Genomic DNA, 19,413 nt, shown 5'->3' with positions numbered 1-19,413 from the left:
AATCACCATTCTTTCTTTGTCCTTTTCTAAAATTGTGTATATTTAAGGTATACAACATGTTTTGCTATACATATACAAAACATATACAGATACAAAATCATGAAATGATTTTTATGTTTTGATATACAGATACAAAATCATGAAATGATTACTACAGTTAAGCAAATTAACCTATCCATCTCCTTCTATAATTTTTAAAATTGTGGTATAAGCATCTAAAATCTGTCTTAGCAAATTTTATATATACTATACAATATTAATAATTATAGACCTCATGCTATACATTAGCTCTCTAGACTTATTCATCCTACATAACTGCGAGTTTGTACCCTTTGACCTACTTATTCCCATTTCGTCCCCCTCCTTTCCCCTGGTAACTGTGGCTATACTCTTGTTTCTGCATATTCAGCTTTAAAAAAAAAAAAAAAAAAAAAAAGGATTTCACTGGGTGTGGTGGCTCACGCCTGTAATCCCAGCACTTTGGGAGGCCGAGGCAGGCAGATCACGAGGTCAGGAGTTCGAGACCAGGCTGACCAACATGGTGAAAACCCGTCTCTACTAAAAATACAAAAATTAGCCAGGCATGGTGGCATGTGCCTGTAATCCCAGCTATTTAGGAGGCTGAGGCAGCAGAATCATTTTAACCCGGGAGGCGGAGGTTGCAGTGAGCTGAGATTACGCCACTGCACTCCAGCCTGGGCGACAGAGTGAGACTCCATCTAAATAAATAAATAAATAAATAAAAAGTGAAAAAAAAGGATTTCATATATAAATGAGGTCATGTAGTGTCTTTCTTTTTGTGTCTGGCTTATTTCATTTAACATAATGTCCTCCAGGTTCATCTATGTTGTTTCAAATGACAGTATCTCCTTTTTTTTTTTTTAAGGCTGAATAATATTCCCGTGTGTGTGTGTGTGTGTGTGTGTATATATATATGCCACAAATTCTTTATCTGTTCATCTTAGGATAGACACTTAGGTTGTTTCCATAATCTAGGCTATTGTGAATAATGCTGCAATGAATATGTGAAGGCATATATCTCTATGAGGTGCTGATTTCAGTTTCTTTGGGTGTATACCCAGCAGAGGGATTGCTGGATCATAGGCAGTTCTATTTTTAATGTTTTGAGGAACTTCTATACCATTTTCCATAATGTCTGTGTAGCAATTTACATTTTCAACAACAGTGTACAAGGGTTTCCTTTTCTCCACACTTTGGCCAACACTTTTGTCTTTTTGATAATAGCCATCCAAACAGGTGTGAGGTGATAGCTCATTGTGGTTTTGATTTGCTTTTCCCTGATAATTAGTGATGTTTTCAGTGCTTTTTCATATACCTGTTGGCCCTTTGTATGTCTTCTTTGGAAAAATGTCTCTTTAGGTTCTTTGCCCATTTTTTAATTGGGTTATTTCGTTTTGTTTTGTTTTTTGCTGTTCAGTTGTGAGAGTTCCTTATGTATTTTGGATATTAACCCTTTACCAGATACATAGTTTGCAAATATTTTCTCCCAGTCCATAGGCTGCCTTTTCATTTTGTTGTTTGTTTTGGAGAAGCTTTTTAGTTTGATGTAGTCCTACTTATTTATTTTTGCTTTTGTTGTTTGAGCTTTTGGTGTAGTATCCACCAATATCATTGCCAAGGCCGAACAATATCAGGGAGCTTTTCCCTTGTGTTTTCTTCTAGGGGTTTTAAGGTTTTATTATAGATATTAATGTTTACTTCTTTAAACTATTTTAGCAAACATTCTTTAAATGTCAGTTGCACTTAGATTGAATACAAATATATAATTATCTGAGTAAGATGCAGCTATGGTGTTTTGCTTTTTCCCCTCCAAGTTAAAAAGATTTTTTTTTTTTTTTAAAGATGGAGTCTCACTCTTGTTGCCCAGGCTGGAGTGCAATGGCATGGTCTCGGTTCACCGTAATTTCTGCCTCCCAGGTTCCAGTGATTCTCCTGCCTCAGCCTCCCGAGTAGCTGGGATTACAGGCATGCACCACCATGCCCGGCTAGTTTTGTATTTTTAGTAGAGATGGCGTTTCTCCATGTTGGTCAGGCTGGTCTCAAACTCCCGACCTCAGGTGATCTGCCCACCTCAGCCTCCCAAAGTGCTGGGATTACAGGCGTGAGCCATCGCACCCGGCTGTTAAAAAGATTTTTTAGAGGATGGGGTGGGTGAAATGGCTTACTATTACATTATTACATACTTGGTTCTTAATGCATTTCTTATGACTTCCTCTCAAATTTGAATTTCCTGAGTGTGCATTTTGAGAAGAAACTTAATATCATTATATATATGAAAGGTCATTTTAATTTTATGTAGTAAGTTTATGGCTTTTTATACAGTTGGTTTCATTCTCTGTCACTGTTTTTTTTTCAACAAGTATTTATTTATAAGGTAGAATATGGGTTTTGTGCTGGAGAAGCAGAGATGAGAGATTGTTGAAGAGCTGACAGTCTTATTGGGGAAACAGATAAATAGAATAGAGAGTGGCAAGGAAGGGACACCACAATGTGTGTCTTCAGAAGGATATGTAAACTGTTCTGGGTTTCAAGTAAGGCTGTCTGGAATATCTGAGTTGAGTTTATAGAAAGCAAGAGGGGTATTTTAGATATAGGTATGAAACTTTGAAATAGTAAGTCTTTACCTATCTAGACTCAGTGGCAGTACCTCATCTCTCTGAAACATTACAAAAGCCCCCAAATAGTTGTCAGTTTAATAAGAAATTCTTTATAAATAAAGCTCTTTAGGCTGTTGCTGAGAGCTTAGTTTTACTTTATATATGATACTTAAGGTTTCTAAGGTTGTAGTAGATTAAGGAGGAATAATTTACAAGCAGCAAGATGCTGCAATAAACATACTGATAACAAGACAGTGAGATTTCTGACAACATGATAGCAATGAAGAAATTGGAAAAAAAATACACACACACACACAACTGAATAAGTCATAGATAATACAAGGAAAACATCCTTGGACAACTAAATTAGCTTTAAGGGTATCAAATGTATTTGTAATACTATAGAATAATAATGAAAGTTTGCTGTGCTCTCTGTTACCAAGAAGATATGAAATATATGACCTGTATAGTATATATATTAGTTAGGATTCTTCAGAGAAACAGAGCCAATAGGATAGCTATGTGTAGATACAGATCTGTTGGAATTGGTTTACACAATTATGGAGGCTGAGAAATCCCGTGATAGGCCGTCTGCAAACTAGGGAACCAGGGAAACCAGTAGCTCATTTCAAGTCCAAAGGCCTGAGAACCAGCAGAGCCAACATTGTATTAGGTTGGTGCAAAAGTGATTGAGGTTTTTGCAAAATAACTCTCAATTCGAGGCTGAAGGCTGAAAAACTAGGGGGCTGCTGATGCAAGTCCTGGAGTCCAAAGGCTGGAGAACCTGAAGTTCTGAGGTCAGAGGGCAAGAAAGACAAATGTCTGAGCTCCAGAACAGAGAGTGAGTGAATTTGCCCTTCTCTGCCTTTTTGTTTTATCTTATCCCCCAGCAGATTGGATGGTGCCTGCCCACACTGGGTAAGGGTAGATCTTTCTTACTCAGTCTATTGATTCAAATGGCAGTCTCTTTGGGAAACACCCTCATAGGCAAATGTGGAAATAATGCTTTTACTAGCTATCTGGGTATCCCCTAGTTTAGTCAAGTTGACAACTAAAACTAGCTATCACAGTAAATTTATGAAGGTATCAAAGTATTTATATTACTAAGATTTTTAAAATATGAAATAGGATGAAAACCAGGGGGTAAACTTAGTACAGTTATCAAATTGTTTTTTTCAGCATGATTGATTTCTAAAAGGCTTTGAATAACCATAGATTTAATTTTCTTGTATATGACACATACAGACCAGTAGATTATGGAATACTAGACATTGTTCAGTACAATATTATATAACTGTAGTTAGAAATTACTTAGATACCAGAGTTATGGTTCTTAACCACTTGGGTACCAAGAATTTTTAGAGAGCATGAACCGTGTCGTCTTTTTGTTCTGGGTGGCATGAAGTTGGGGTCTGAGCATAGATATCATCTTAAAAAGCCTTTCTTGAGACTGTGGTCTCTGTTAGAAATCTCTCATTTGTGCTTTTAAAGCATTCAGTTTTCCTCTTTGTTGTCATACTAATCACATTGTATTGCAACTTGCCTGTTTCTGCATTAGACTACAGGCTTTCTTTTTTTTTTTTTTTTGGGACAGAGTCTTGCAATCTTGGCTCACTGTAACCTCCGCCTGCTGGGCTCAAGCAATTCTCCTACCTCAACCTCCTGAGTAGGGACTACAGGCACATGCCACCACGCCCGGCTACTTTTTTTTTTTTTTTTTTTTTTTTTGAGACGGAGTCTTGCTCAGTTGCCCAGGCTGGAGTGCAATGGTGCGATCTCAGCTTACTGCAACCTCTGCCTCCCAGGATCAAGCGATTCTCCTGCCTCAGCCTCCCGAGTAGCTGGAATTACAGGCACCTGCCATCATGCCTGGCTACATTTTGTATTTTTGTAGAAATGGAGTTTCACCATGTTGGCCAGGCTGGTCTTGAACGCCTGACCTCAGATGATCTGCCCTCCTTGGCCTCTCAGAGTGCTGGGATTAGAGACATGAGCCACCGTGCCCAGCCAGTATTGCTTAATTCTTATAATAGTCCTGTATTACTAACAGTTTAGCGAGAAGACAGCATTGTTTTAGATTTTGCAAACCTGTGTAATGTCTGGCTTTGTAGAAGACAGACAAATTCTCATATTTGTCACTGCATTCACCCTATTGCAGTATGCTTTTTGGGTTGAAATATCCAAAGAAAAGCTGGCCTCATATGTAGCTTGTAAAGGGAGGAGTATTTTAATAGTCTTTTAAGGTAATGTTGATATTTTTCTTTCATATCACACCAGAATTCTACAGTTGGTAGTTTTATATTAATGGTTAGTTGCCATGTAAAATCTTACATCACATTAATGAACTTTTTGTAACCTGTTACATTTAAAATCCACTGGTCTGTCTTGCAGTTTGAATGGATCTTTTATCTATGCGTAATTTTATAACTCGTCATTTGTAAGGCATTGGTTCACTGATTTATGCAGATCTTTATAATATTGGCACATCTTATTATACAATATAAAGAAGTCAAGCTGGGCATGGTGGCTCACGCCTGTAACCCTAGCACTTTGGGAGGCCGAGGCGGGCGGATCGCTGGAGCTCAGGAGTTCAAGATTAGCCTGGGCAACATGGTGAAACACCGTCTCTACCAAAAATACAAAAAACTTAGCCAGGCATGGTGGCACATGCCTGTAGTCCCAACTACTTGGGAGGCTAAGATGGGAGGATCACTTGAGCCTAGGAGGCGGAGGTTGCAGTGAGCTGACATGGCACCACTGTACTCCAGCATGGACAACAGAGGGAGACCCTTTTTCAGGAAAAAAAAAAAAAAAAAAAAAAAAAAAGGTCAACATTTGTTAATACGGCCATCAGTGTCATCAGAAAAGTCTTCTAAGGGCTGGGCATGGTGGCTCACGTGTGTAATCCCAGCACTTTGAGAGGCTAAGGCAGGCAGATCATTTGAGTCAGAAGTTTGGGACGAGTCTGACCAACATGGTGAAACCTTTACTGAAAATACAAAAAAATTAGCTGGGCATGGTGGTGGGCGCCTGTAATCCCAGCTACTCAGGAGGCTGAAGAAGGACAATTGCTTGAACCCAGGAGGTCAAGGTTGCAGTGAACTGAGATAACACCACTGGACTCCAGCCTGGGCGACAGAGTGAGAGACCCTCTCTCAAAACAAAACAAAACAAAACAAAACCAACAGTGTAAAACGTTCCTATTTCTCCACAGCCTTGCCAGCATCTGTTGGTTCCTGACTTTTTAATAATTACCATTCTAACTGGCATGAGATGGTATCTCATTGTGGTTTTGATTTGCATTTCTCTAATGACCAGTGATGATGAGCTTTTTTCCTTATGTTTGTTGGCCGCATAAATGTCTTCTTTTGAGAAGTGTCTGTTCATATCCTTCGCCTACTTTTGATGGGATTGTTTGTTTTTTTCTTGTAAATTTGTTTAAGTTCCTTGTAGATTCTGGATATTAGACCATAGTTAGATGGGTAGATTGCAAAAATTTTCTCCCATTCTGTAGGTTGCCTATTCACTCTGATGATAGTTTCTTTTGCTGTGCAGAAGCTCTTTAGTTTAATTAGATCCCATTTGTCAATTTTGGGTTTTATTACAATTGCTTTTGGTGTTTTAGTCATGAAGTCTTTGCCCATGCCTATGTCCTGAATGGCATTGCCTAGGTTTTTTCCTAGGGTTATTATGATTTTGGGTTTTACGTTTAAGTCTTTAATCCATCTTGAGTTAATTTTTGTATAAGGTGTAAGGAAAGGGTCCAGTTTCAGTTTTCTGCATATGGCTAGCCAGTTTTCCCAACGCCATTTATTAAGTAGGGAATTCTTTCCCCATTGCTTGTTTTTGTCAGGTTTGTCAAAGATCAGCTGGTTGTAGATGTGTGGTGTTATTTCCGAGGTCTCTATTCTGTTCCATTGGTCTGTATATCTGTTTTGGTAGCAGTACCATGCTGTTTTGGTTACTGTAGCCTTGTAGTATTGTTTGAAGGCAGGTAGCATGATGCCTCCAGCTTTGTTCTTTTTGCTTAAGGTTGTCTTGGCTATATGGATTCTTTTTTGGTTCCATATGAAATTTAAAGTAGTTTTTTCTAATTCTGCAAGGAAAGTCAATGGTAGCCTGATGGGAATAGCATTGAATCTATAAATTACTTTGGGCATATGGCCATTTTCACGATATTGATTCTTCCTATCCGTGAGTATGGACTGTTTTTCCATTTGTTTGTGTCCTCCCTTATTTCCTTGAGCAGTGGTTTGTAGTTCTCCTTGAAGAGGTCCTTCATGTCCCTTATAAGTTGTATTCCTAGTTCTTTTATTCTCTTTGTAGCAATTGTGAATGGCCTGATTTGGCTCTCTGCTTGTCTGTTGGTGTATAGGAATGCTTGTGATTTTTGCACATTGATTTTGTATCCTGAGACTTTGCCGAAGTTGCTTATCAGCTTAAGGAGTTTTTGGGCTGAGATGGATGGTGGCAGTATAAATTAGTTCAGCCATTGTGGAAGACAGTGTGTCAATTCCTGAAGGATAAAGAACCAGCAATACCATTTGACCCAGCAATCTCATTACTGGGTATATACCCAAAGGATTATAAATCATTCTGCCATAAAGACAGATGCACACATATGTTTATTGCAGCACTATTTACAATAGCAAAGACTTGGAACGAACCTAGATGCCCATCAGTGATAGACTGGATAAAGAAAATGTGGCACATATACACCATGGAATACTATGCAGCCATAAAAAAGAATGAGTTCATGCCCTTGGCAGGGACATGGATGAAGCTGGAAGCCATCATTCTCAACAAACTAACAAAGGAACAGAAAACCAAACAGCGAATGTTCTCACTCATAAGTGGGAGTTGAACAGTGAGAACACATGGACCCAGGCAGGGGAACATCACATACTGGGGCCTATTGGGGGTTGGGAGGCAAGGGAAGGGAGAGCATTAGGAAAAACAGGTAATGCATGCAGGGCTTAAAACCTAGGTGACGGGTTGATAGGTGCAGCAAACCACCATGGCACATGTATACCTATGTAACAAACCTGCACATTCTGCACATGTGTCCCAAAACTGAAAGTAAAACAAACAAAAACAAAACAAAACAAAACAATCCCAGAAAAGTCTTTTAAGTAGTGTGAGGCTGTTAAGCTAGTTTTTTTTATTTTTTATTTTTCAAGAGACAGGGTCTTGCTGTGTTGCCCAGGCTGTACTCAAACTCCTGGGCTCAAGCGATCCTCTTGCCTTAGCCTAAGCTGATTTTTTTTTTTTGCTTGAAGCTAAAATTTTATCATTGGCAACAAATACTGTCAGTTGTTTTCTTCGAATTGACTGTGTTAGCTTGTTCCATTGAGAGAAAATGTCTTCCAAATACCCAAGTCCTTACAACTATAGTTTGTCAGTTAGTTGTTCTTTAAAGTAAAAATGGTACTCTGTGAAGAAAATGGTTAATTTAACTTGCCACTCAAACAATTGCACAAGTGCATTTTCTTCTGAAAACTATTATACTTTGGTGTGCAGCAGAAATACTTTGTGTATTTCCTACTTTGTCACATAGAATGTTAAAAAGATGTGTGCTCAAAAGGTTGGAGACAATTTTTACTGTTTCATTAAAGACAGTCTTAGCGCGTGCACACACACACACACACACACACACACACTTTTTAACTGAGCATATATGGTTGTACAGTGACTACCAGTATACTTTGGTGCTGCTGTTTCATTTGTGTTAAGACACCAGCAATCTTACCCACCATTGCTTTTGCATCATCACATTAGCACAGCGAGAAAAGCAAATAATGTCTTAGTATTATTAGGAAAATTGCTCTGACCTTATGAACTCTCTGAAAGGGTCTTGGGGGACTTCTGGGGTCCATGGACCACACTTTGGGAATAGCTGGAATAGAGCAAGCCCTGTATAAGCCCAGCAATTTGTTGTTCAATGTTACTTTTTCATCTTATGTATGCATTTAATGTAGAAAATAATATGTTAGTAGTATTCAAGAATTTGGACATTTGTTAAAGTCTCAGAATATATTCCTTGGAGATAGCAAGAGTATGCTGGAGCAAACATTTTTTAAATAACTTCATTGAAACATGTTTTATAATGCATATTCTTAAGACTCTTCTTCCTAAAAGGAATAAAGAATTAGTTGAGATTTCCATAAGGGATACCTTTATATCAGTTGCTAAGTTCAGGGTACTGATCCTGTATAAGAATAGCTTCCAATTCAGATCTATAAACAACAAAATAGTTTAGTGAAAACACATTTTTTTTAGTAGAGACGGGGTGCATTGAGTGACCAGGTGCATTGTAAATGAGCAATAATATTTTGAAAGAAATCTTTTTTCCTGAGCAGTGGGTCTCAACAATGGTTTTAAAATACTCAGTAAACAGTGCTCTAAGCAGATGTGCTGTCATTTAGGCTTTGTTGTTCCATTTATACAGCACAGGCAGAGTAGATTTTGCATAATTTTTAAGGGCCCTATGATTTTTGGAATGGGATATGAACATTGGCTACAACTTAAAATCACCAGTTGTGTCAGCCTCTAACGAGAGTCAGCATGTCCTTTGAAGCTTTGAAGCCAGTCATTGACTTCTCTCTAGCTATGAAAGTCTTAGATAGCATTTATTTATTTATTTATTTATTTATTTATTTATTTATTTATTTATGATGGAGTCTTGCTCTGTTGCCCAGGCTGGAGTGCAGTGGCGTGATCTTGGGTCACTGCAAGCTCCGCCTCCCGGGTTCACGCCATTCTCCTGCCTCAGCCTCCCGAGTAGCTGGGACTACAGGCGCCTGCCACCACACCTGGCTAATTTTTTGTATTTTTGGTAGAGACGGGGTTTCACTGTGTTAGCCAGGATGGTCTTGATCTCCTGACTTTGTGATCCGCCCACCTCTGCCTCCCAAAGCACTAGGATTACAGGCGTGAGCCACCACGCCCGGCAGATAGCATTTCTTTCAGTAGAAGATTGTTTGTTTACGTTGAAAATCTGTGGTTTAATGAAGCCACATTTATCAATTATCTTAGCCAGATCTTCTGGATAACTTACTGCAGCTTCTGTTACTGTATTAGTACTTACTGCTTCACTTTATACTTACATGTCATGGAGATGGCTTTTCTTTAAACCTTGCTTATCGTTTGAATATTTGTCCCCTCCAAAACTTCTGTTGATATTTAATTTCCATTGTGGCAATACTGAGAAATGTGGTTTTTCAGAGGTGATTGAGTCATGAGGGCTCTGCCCTCATGAATTCATTCATGGATTAATGTGTTAGTGGATTATCATGGGAGTGAGACTGACTCATTGCTTTTTAAGAAGAGAAAGGGGCTGGATGCCGTAGCTCATGCCTGTAATCCCTGTACTTTGGGAGGCCAAGGCAGGAGGATTGCTTGATCCCAGGAGTTTGAGACCAGTCTGGGCAACATAGTGAGACTCTGTCTCTACAAAAACTAAAAAAATAACTAGCTGGATGTGGTTGTGTGTGCCTGTAGTGCCACCTGTAGTCCCAGGCTGGGTGACAGAATGAGACTCTGTCTCCAAACAAAAAGAAAAAAGGAAGAGAGACCTGAGCTAGCATATTCAGCCTCTTTGCCATGTGGTTCCCTGTTCTGCCATTCTGCTCAGTACTCTGCAGAGAGTCCCCACCTGAAAGAAGGCCCTTGGCTGGGCGCAGTGGCTAACGCCTGTAATCCCACCACTTTGGGAGGCCGAGGCGGGTGGATCATGAGGTCAGGGGATCAAGACCATCCTGGCCAACATGGTGAAACCCCGTCTCTACTAAAAATACAAAAATTAGCTGGGCATGGTGGTGTGCACCTGTAGTCCCAGCTACTTGGGAGGCTGAGCCAGGAGAATCACTTGAACGCGGGAGGCAGAGGTTGCAGTGAGCCAAGATCACACCACTGCACTCCACCCTGGCGACAGAGCGAGACTCCGTTGCAAAAAAAAAGAAAGAAAGAAAGAAAGAAAGAAGGCCCTCACCAGATGCTGCCCATTTACCTTGGGCTTCTCAGCATCCATAACTGTAAGAAACCATTTTCTTTGTAAATTACCAAGTTTCAGGTATTTTTTTATGAGCAATAGAAAGCAGACTAAGATAAATGACATGAATCAGCATCTGCTAGTTTCAAACTTTTCTTCTGCGGCTTCCTTACCCTTTTCATCCTTGCTTAGAATTGAAGAGTTAGAGCCTAGCTCTGGATTGGGATTTGGCTTAAGACAATGGTTGATTGGTTTGATGTTCTATTCAAAGCACTAAAACTTTCTACTCAGCAGCAAAAGGCTGTTTCACTTTCTTACCATTTGTGTGTTCAGTGGACTGGCACTTTAAATTTTTTAAAAGAACTTTACCTTTGCATTCAGACTTCACTGACCAGTACAAGAGGCCCAGCTTTTGGCCTGTCTCCGCATTCAACATGTTGCCTTCCTCAGTAAGCTTAATCATTTCTAGCTTTTGCTTTAAAGTGAGAGACTTGCAACTTTTCCTTTCATTTGAACACTTAGAAGCCATTGTAGCATTATTAATTGGCCTATTTTCAATATTGTTGTGTTTCAGGAATAGGGAGGCCCAAGGAGAGGGAAAGAGATGGAAGAACGGCTAGTTGGTGGAGCAGGCAGAACACACACAGACTTTAAACTCTGAAGTTCGCTGTCTTAGGTGCGGTTTGTGGCGCCTGTAAACTATTGCAATAGTAATACCAAAGATCGCTGATCACAGATCACCAGAACAGATAGAATAATAATGAAAAAGCACAATAAAGTGAAGCACAATAAAATGAGGTATGCCTGTACCTTATAATAGCTTGAAAATTTCTTAAATTCTGTGTTTTATCTCAGGAATGTGTGTGAATTTTGCATTTCATTGCATACTGTTAATAAAAATATAGAAATATTTGAATTACTGCCAGAAAAAGGAAAAACAAAAATCATTTCCTGTTTGTCTGTTGATTTTTGAAAACTGGGGTGAATGAAGAGAGCTGACACTACATACCCGGTTTAGCACTTACTTTCTTTTTCTTAGTGTATCCCTGGTATGTTTCAGTTTATGCCTGAAGACGTACGTCACCAGTTTGAGAAAAAAAGATTGGCCAGTCAGATCATGAAACATTGCATTACTTTTCTTCCTCTTATGTGTAGTATAGCCTTGGGGAAAATTACTTAATTTGAGTCTGCTACCCTCATAAATTGGGCCAATAATGTGTACCCATACTTTTTTTGGGAGGGGATCATATAGTAGCTGCTAATTAAACATTTATTAGCTGCTTCCTCCTTTTCCTGCCACATTCCTGTTGCTTTCTTCTTGGCTTTAACCCAGGTCTTATAACTGCTTGGTATGCTTTAATCAGCTTGCTTACTGCCCTGATGGTTTTTATTAGCCAGTGCATAGAGAATAATGCTAGAAGATGCTTGGGGCATAAGCTGAGACATTCCTGGAATAATAGAGACACACTGACTCAGGAACAGTCAGTGCACAGGGAAATGTTCGGATTTAGCTTATCAGAGTAAGCAAAGGTCTAGAAATACATCTACATTAATCAGTGGAAAGATGGGCCAGACTAAAAACTGGAATTAGAATGTAGGACTGAATGCATTTATACGTAGAGTCTGCTTTCTGTGCAGCAGTAAAAGCAGGTGATATTGACTTAGTTTTTTTCAAAATGGTTAGAGTATTAGACTGAATGGTCTAAAAATTTCATAGATGGAAGTAAAGGTATGTTCAAAAATAGACTGTCTCTGAAATGTTATAATTGAACATAGAACATTTATGTTAGTGGTTTTATTCTGTAAATGATAATACTCATTCCTGTAATTCTCTTTATGTTGTCAGTGTGTTTCATTAACTATATCTGCTTGATCTCAAACGTTGATTATTTCTCTAACTGCGTAACACATGGCAGTTGGAGGTTCAAGAGAGTCTAATTAAGTCACTTATCCACCTCTCTGAGGTTTTTTTTTTTTTTTTTTTTTGGAGATGGAGTCTGTCACTCTGTTGTCCAGCCTGGAGTGCAGTGGCATGATCTTGGCTCACTGCACCTTCACCTACCAGGTTCAAGTGATTCTTGTGCTTCAGCCTCCCAAGTAGCTGGGATTATAGGCACATGCCACCATGCCCAGCTAAATTTTGTATTTTTATTAGAGACAGCGTTTTACCATGTTGCCAGACTGGTCTCGAACTTCCAACCTCAGGTGATCCACCTGTCTCGGCCTCCCAAAGCGCTGGGATTACACACGTGAGCCACTGCACCCAGCCTCTGATTTCTTAACAGAGAAGAGAAACAATAAGCCAAACATGGATCAAAATAAAGTATTGAGCTTCATTACTGGTAAAGGTGAGTTAGAAAATGTGGTGAATGTTACAGTATTGCACTCCTAGCAAAAAGTGAAAGCCCCCACATGAAAATAGGAGAACAAAGGAATAGGTTTTTTGCCAGAGTCCCTTCAGATAAACACTTTGGGCAGGAAACTAGGCAGGCATGTCACCATTGGGCTTCAGATGGGCACCTGACAATGCTGTCGTTACTGTAGGAGACAGACCACCAAAAAGTGAGATTGATTTGGTTGCTTCAGATCTGGACTGAATTATGTATTTTAATTAGCTATATTAAATAAAACAAATTAACTCTTTTGAACATACTCCTTCATTTGTAAGGTGGGAATACAGTTATTTGAGTGATGACTGCGAACATAAACATGACTAAAATGCCCAGAACTTTCTGGTTTATAGTAGTAGTTTCTGGTTTAGCAAATAGTAGTAATAAAAGGATAACTGTTATCCTTAACAGTTATTCTTAACAAATCAAACCTTGAATGTTTACATCTTTAAAAATTTTAACTGCCACATTTGTTACATTCTTAAATTGTGCTGTTAAAAGTAGAAAACTTGGCTGGGCGTGGTGGCTCACGCCTGTAACCCCAGCACTTTGGAATGCCCAGGCGGGCAGATCATCTGAGGTCAGGAGTTCAAGACCAGCCTTGCCAACATGACAAAACCCTGTCTCTACTAAAAATACAAAAATTAGCTGGGCCTGGTGGTGCATGCCTGTAATCCCAGCTACTCGGGAGGCTGAGGCATGAGAATCGCTTGAATGTGGGAGGTGGAGGTTGCAGTGAGTCGAGATCTTGCCACTGCACTCCAGCCTGGGTGACAGAGCAAGACTCTCAGAAAAAATCCCCAAAATAGAAAACCTGTCTCCTTAAACTAATATTGTTTCTCTGACCTACTCATTTCAGGAAACAAAAGACTACAATTGCCTTTATGCTGATATGCCCTTATATTGAAGACTTGACCATATATAGGAACATTAAACAGAATGCCAGGTAGAGGTTTTGATTTTCTTGTCAAAATAAAATGTCAGAAATATTCTTCATGTGTTTTGGGGAAGGGAGTATTAATAGGGGTCAACTGTACATTAGTGAATACCTGTCATTTGAAATAGGAGCTTTTAAAATAGTATATATTTAAGGTGTAAAACATGATGTTTTGATATACATATACATAGTTAAATGATTACTACAGTAATAGGAGCAATAATTTTATGTGTGCTGTTCTAAGCACTTATGGTAACTCATTTTATGTTAACAACAATCCTGTGAGATGGGAATATTTATCCTCCATCTGAAAAAAATTAAGGCGTGGAGAGTTCAGGGTCATTAAACTGATCCATGTAGAAGCCATGATTCAAAACCAGGCATTCTTAGTGCCCAGCATGGGGTCAACACTGACCTGCTTGGCTTTGGTACCTCTTTAATTGCATTCGTACTAAGCACTCAGTCAGTCGTAACCATTCTCTTCTCCCTTGTGGTAATTAATGGTGGTGGTGGTGGAGAATCTACGGGATTAGGCTTCAGTTAATTCTTTTTTTTTTTTTTTTTTGGAGATGGAGTCTTGCCCTGTCGCCCAGGCTGGAGGGCAATGGCATGATCTCAGGTCACTGAAACCTCTGCCTCCTGGGTTCAAACGATTCTCCTGCCCCAGCCTCCTAAGTAGCTGGGATTACAGGTGTGCACCACCACGCCCAGCTAATTTTTTGTATCTTTAGTAGAGATGGGGTTTCACCATGTTGGCCATGCTGGTCTCAAACTCCTGACCTCGTGATCTGCTCACCTCAGCCTCCCAAAGTGCTGGGATTACAGGCATGAGCCACCGTGCCCGGCCGGCTTCAGTTAATTCTAAAGCCTGGGACTGTCAGTAGGATTTTAAATCTTAAGAGACCAGTTCTGAGAAAGTGACCTGTTGGCTCTGCATTGCCCCCAGGAAAAGTGCTAAGATTGTTATCAGTTACCTGACATCTGGTGGGCCGGCACGCCTTAGCCACAGTCTCTTTTTTTTTTTTTTTTTTTTTACCTACAAAGCTATTTATTATGGCAATGTTTGTAACAGAGAAAACTTGTTAATGGCCTTAAAGTCCAACAATAGGGCCCAGTACTATGTGATATATACAAATATAGCACTATACAAGTATACAAAAAATTTTAAGCAATATACAAAAACATTTGTACCATATAATCCTATTTCCATGTTTCTCTAACTGTGGACCAAGGCACCCCGGGTGCTGCAGCTATTCATGTCATGGGATATTTTAGATTTTTGAAGGAAACACAGGTCTACTTAACATTGTTGGATGCCACATGAACTACTAGTTGAGTTAGTTCACCGTTTCAACACTAAATGATTCTACATTCTTTTTTTTTTTTTTTTTTTTTTTAGGCTTCAAGAAATGCTCATTTTATTCTCTGTTATAGCCACAATGGTTTCTTTTGATCTCCCTTTTTAAAGCCACAGTCTCTTGAATAGTCAGGAATGTCTAAAAAGTTATAAGAAGAAAAAGCAACAGGAAGAGACAGACGACAGATAGGTGGTTGCCAGGAGTGGGGGAAGGAGAGAATGGGTAGTGGCTGCTGGTGGGCACAGGGTTTGCTTTGAAATTAGATTGATACAAATTATTATTTTCCAGTTTATAAAATCAGGTTTTTCAGGAGGTCTTTACATTGAATCACAAGTGATTTCACCCTAATATGGTGTGAATTGATTTTATTGTTCACTCTTAGTTCTTTATAAACTAATTTCCCCCTCCTTGAGTGTTTGTTTTAAAATTTTGGCTCTTTCTTGATAACCTGGAATATATATATTTGGATAATTATTTTCAGGAAGAGTATATTATATGAGTGATCTCTTTTCTGAGTTCTTGTTCAGTTGAGAAGGACTTGATTATGTACATGTGCAGATAATGGGATTCTCAGATTTTGATCTTTATGTTTCTCCCTGGGAAAGTTTAAGGGTTGATCCATTATAATCTGGCTTTTAGTTTTCCAGAGGAAAGGGCTAAGTCTGAGATTAACTTGATTCCTCTTGGCCCTTCCGAATATCCATTTCTCCTTTTTTCTTCTTTGTAGATAATCTTTTTTGATTTCTTATTTTTCTGTAGGATTGAAAAATGTTTTTATTAGGCTGTATTTAGATATTGGCATGTTTTAATTAATTTTTCCCTATATACTCAAAATCTGTACATGTTCCGATTCAGATTTTTCTTCAGTTTAGAAAAATTTCCTTCTCGTGTTTTTTTGAGAGTGTAGTATGTTTAAGACCACAGACTGAGGAGCCAGATTGTTTGGTTTCCAATTCCTGTTATGATACTAGTAACTTTGGGTAGGGTTCTTAATCTTTCTCTTTCTTTCTCTTTCTTTCTTTCTTTCTTTCTTTCTTTCTTTCTTTCTTTCTTCCTTCCTTCCTTCCTTCCTTCCTTCCTTCCTTCCTTCCTTTCCTTTCCTTTCCTTCTTTCCTTCTTTCTTTCTTTCTCTCTCTCTCCCTCCCTCCCTCCCTCCCTTCCTTTCCTTTCCTTTCCTTTCCTTTCCTTTCCTTTCCTTTCCTTTCCTTTCCTTTCCTTTCCTTTCTTTTCTCTTCTTTCTTTCTTTCTATCCTTCTTTCTTTCTATCCTTCTTTTTTTTTTTTGAGACAGAGTCTTGCTCTATCGTCCAGGCTGGAGTGCAGTGGCGTGATCTCAGCTCACTGCAACCTCCACCTCCTGGGTTCAAGTGGTTCTCCTGCCTCAGCCTCCTGAGTAGCTGGGATTACAGTCATGCACCACCATGCCTGGCTAATTTTTTGTATTTTTAGCAGAGAGGGTTTCACTGTTTTAGCCAGGATGGTCTCGATCTCCTGACCTCGTGATCCGCCCACCTTGGCCTCCCAGCGTGAACCACCACACCTGGGCTGTAGTTCTTTTTATTTTCTTCTTGTGGAATTATTTTATTTAGATTGCCTCTTTTGGATATGATCTCCATATTTTTCTTTCCTCAGCATTTGTATTTCTTTCTTTCTTTCTTTTTTTTTTTTTTTTGAGACGGAGTCTTGCTCTGTTGCCCAGGCTGGAGTGCAGTGGCGTGATCTTGGCTCACTGCAAGCTCCGCCTCCTGGGTTCACGCCATTCTCCTGCCTCAGCCTCCCGAGCAGCTGGGACTACAGGTGCCCGCCACCACGCCTGGCTAATTTTTTGTATTTTTTGGTAGAGACGGGGTTTCACTGTGTTAGCCAGGATAGTCTGGATCTCCTGACCTTGTGATCCACCCGCCTCGGCCTCCCGAAGTGCTGGGATTACAGGCGTGAGCAGCATTTATATTTCTTAATTCTTTTATTCTTTCTGGGAAAATTTTTTGAGTTTTTAATCTTTTTTCTTTTTTTTTTTTCTCTTTACTGAAGTTTCTAATCTGCTGGCCAGTTCTGCTGTTGTTTTCGTATTATTTTTTCTCTGCAATTTCTCCAAATCTTAGATTGTTTCCTCATCATAACTTCCTGCTCTAGTTTCTTGTTTGTAGTCTTCTCTTGGATTGTCCTGAGAACGTCAATTAGAAATTTTATAAACATGTTTTCCTGTATCTTATAGTAAATCTGTTTCTGAAGAAATTGTGCATTCATTGTTTAGGCTAGTATCCATAATTTGAATTATGGTATTTTTTTGGACATCAACTTTGTCTTCTGCTCATTTTTATAAGTGGGAGGTCTCTGCCAGCTTAGTATTAGTCTTAGCATAAGGTGGAATTTGAGATGTTTTATAACAAAGGTAGATATAGATCATATTAAATTTTTGATTTAAGAAAAATGAAAGGTGGCAATATTTCTTGAAGCCCCAGGAATGACTGATCTGGGATTCATATTATCATAAAAGAGAACAATAAGTGATAAACATTAATATTTATTTAGCTTTTTAAAATGTGCCAGGCACTGTGCCCAGTGCTTTACATATGAATTATATCCTTTTCTCTTTCTCAGCAACTTTATGGTAGATACTATTTTTCCTGTAAACTTAATGAAGTTGAAGTTTAGAGATTTACTCACCTAAGGTCATAAGGCTCATACATAGTAGAGCCAGGATTAAACCCAAGTGTCTGACTCCAGCAGTTGAGTGTCAAATAGTTAGGTTTTAATGGCCTCTCGTCAATATCCCAAAGGGCTTGAACTCTTATAAGTAGGTTTAGTTCCAAACTGATACACTGCCCGATCTTAATCATGATGGTCAGTAGAAGATGTGTTTAGATCCCTCTTGGTGAAAGGAGCCCCTGAGTTTCCACGTAATACACTTGGAAAACCATAGAATTTGTTTCCTTAATTTTGCTCATTAACAACCCCTCTGTCACACTGCTTGATTCTCTGTTTCTTAAGCGTAGCACAATACGTCTGATCTCTTGTTTTTAAAATATCTGTTATGCCTGGACAACATGGTGAAACCCTGTCTGTACTAAAAATACAAAAATTAGCCGGGCATGGTTGCGGGCGCCTGTAATCTCAGCCACTTGGGTGGCTGAGGCAGGAGAATCAGTTGAACTCAAGAGGCGGAGGTTGCAGGGAGCTGAGATTGCGCCATTGCACTCCAGCCTGGGTAACGAGAGCGAAACTCCGTCTAAAAAAAAAAAAAAATCTGTTATGGTGTGTGTTATGTAGATATTCTTAGAGTTCTGGGCATGTAGCTGACACCTTTTCATGAAGTGCAGAAAAACCCATTTTATATGAATGTGTTTTCAGAATCAACCATAGTTCCTGTTACAGAAGATGGACCCAATAATTATTGGTTGTGTGAATGTTGTATGAATTAAATTAGATAAGGAGATTACATAGCATACTCCTCTAAAATGCGCATATTTAAAGTAGTTGGGTATATGTATCATGATCAGCTGGAAACCTTTTTTGAAATACAGATGCTTATTATGACTTAGAAACACTGTTCTAATTTTATTATATTTAGAGACTATAAAAGTGATTGAATAGTTCTTGGTAAATAATTGTTACTTTTCTTGATTTTTAAATATTCATGCTGTAATGATAAAAATGTCCAAATCCATAGTGTATATGGTTTAGATCTTGTTTATAATATACAGAGAAAGGCCATCAGGAGTTTCTTGAAGTAATAAATACATTATTGTCGAGTTCATTTTGGAGTTATTTACTGTACTAAACCAGCCTCACAATGACTTTGCAGATTTGTGATATTACTCTTGGCTTTTAGAGAGAGAAGGACGCACAGTAAATAATCCCTAAATTCAGGGAATTGACTTAATGAGAGTAAATTGAGAAAGTTGAATTTTTAAGCTCTTTGGATTCTGGGTTAGTATTTAGATTTATTTGATTTAAGATGATTGTTGAAGTTACATGAAAATAAGTCTTTCCAAAATGAAAATCTTTTTAGTAATCAAATGAGGATTTTCTGATAGCAACAGGGTGCATTGGAAATGAGATTTTCTGATCAGCAGCAGCATGCATTGCACTGTATTGGGGAATTGAGGTAAAGTAATATT

The 19,413-nt window shown here is 38.8% G+C and overlaps 1 protein-coding gene across 11 annotated transcripts in view; it reads left to right on the top strand.

Moving 5' to 3' along the window:
- RABGAP1L (RAB GTPase activating protein 1 like) overlaps positions 1 to 19,413 on the top strand; it is an 815,258-nt gene that overhangs the window by 11,516 nt on the left and 784,329 nt on the right. For 3 of the 11 annotated variants that reach the window (XM_055366257.2, XM_055366276.2, XM_063710710.1), the window contains exon 2: positions 13,858 to 13,944. The exons of 4 other annotated variants lie outside the window; for them this stretch is intronic. The gene's annotated coding sequence lies outside the window, so the exon portion shown is untranslated. Of the gene's footprint in view, positions 1 to 11,187; positions 11,407 to 12,763; positions 12,957 to 13,857; positions 13,945 to 19,413 lie in introns of those variants that run through there. 4 more of the 11 variants (XM_055366261.2, XM_055366268.2, XM_063710702.1 and 1 more) reach the window with 3 other exon arrangements.

The sequence above is a fragment of the Gorilla gorilla genome, chromosome 1 (genome assembly GCF_029281585.2).
Source record: "Gorilla gorilla gorilla isolate KB3781 chromosome 1, NHGRI_mGorGor1-v2.1_pri, whole genome shotgun sequence".
Lineage (NCBI taxonomy): Eukaryota > Metazoa > Chordata > Mammalia > Primates > Hominidae > Gorilla > Gorilla gorilla.
Note: the sequence above shows the minus strand (reverse complement) of the source record. Positions and strands in the feature narration are given on the sequence as shown.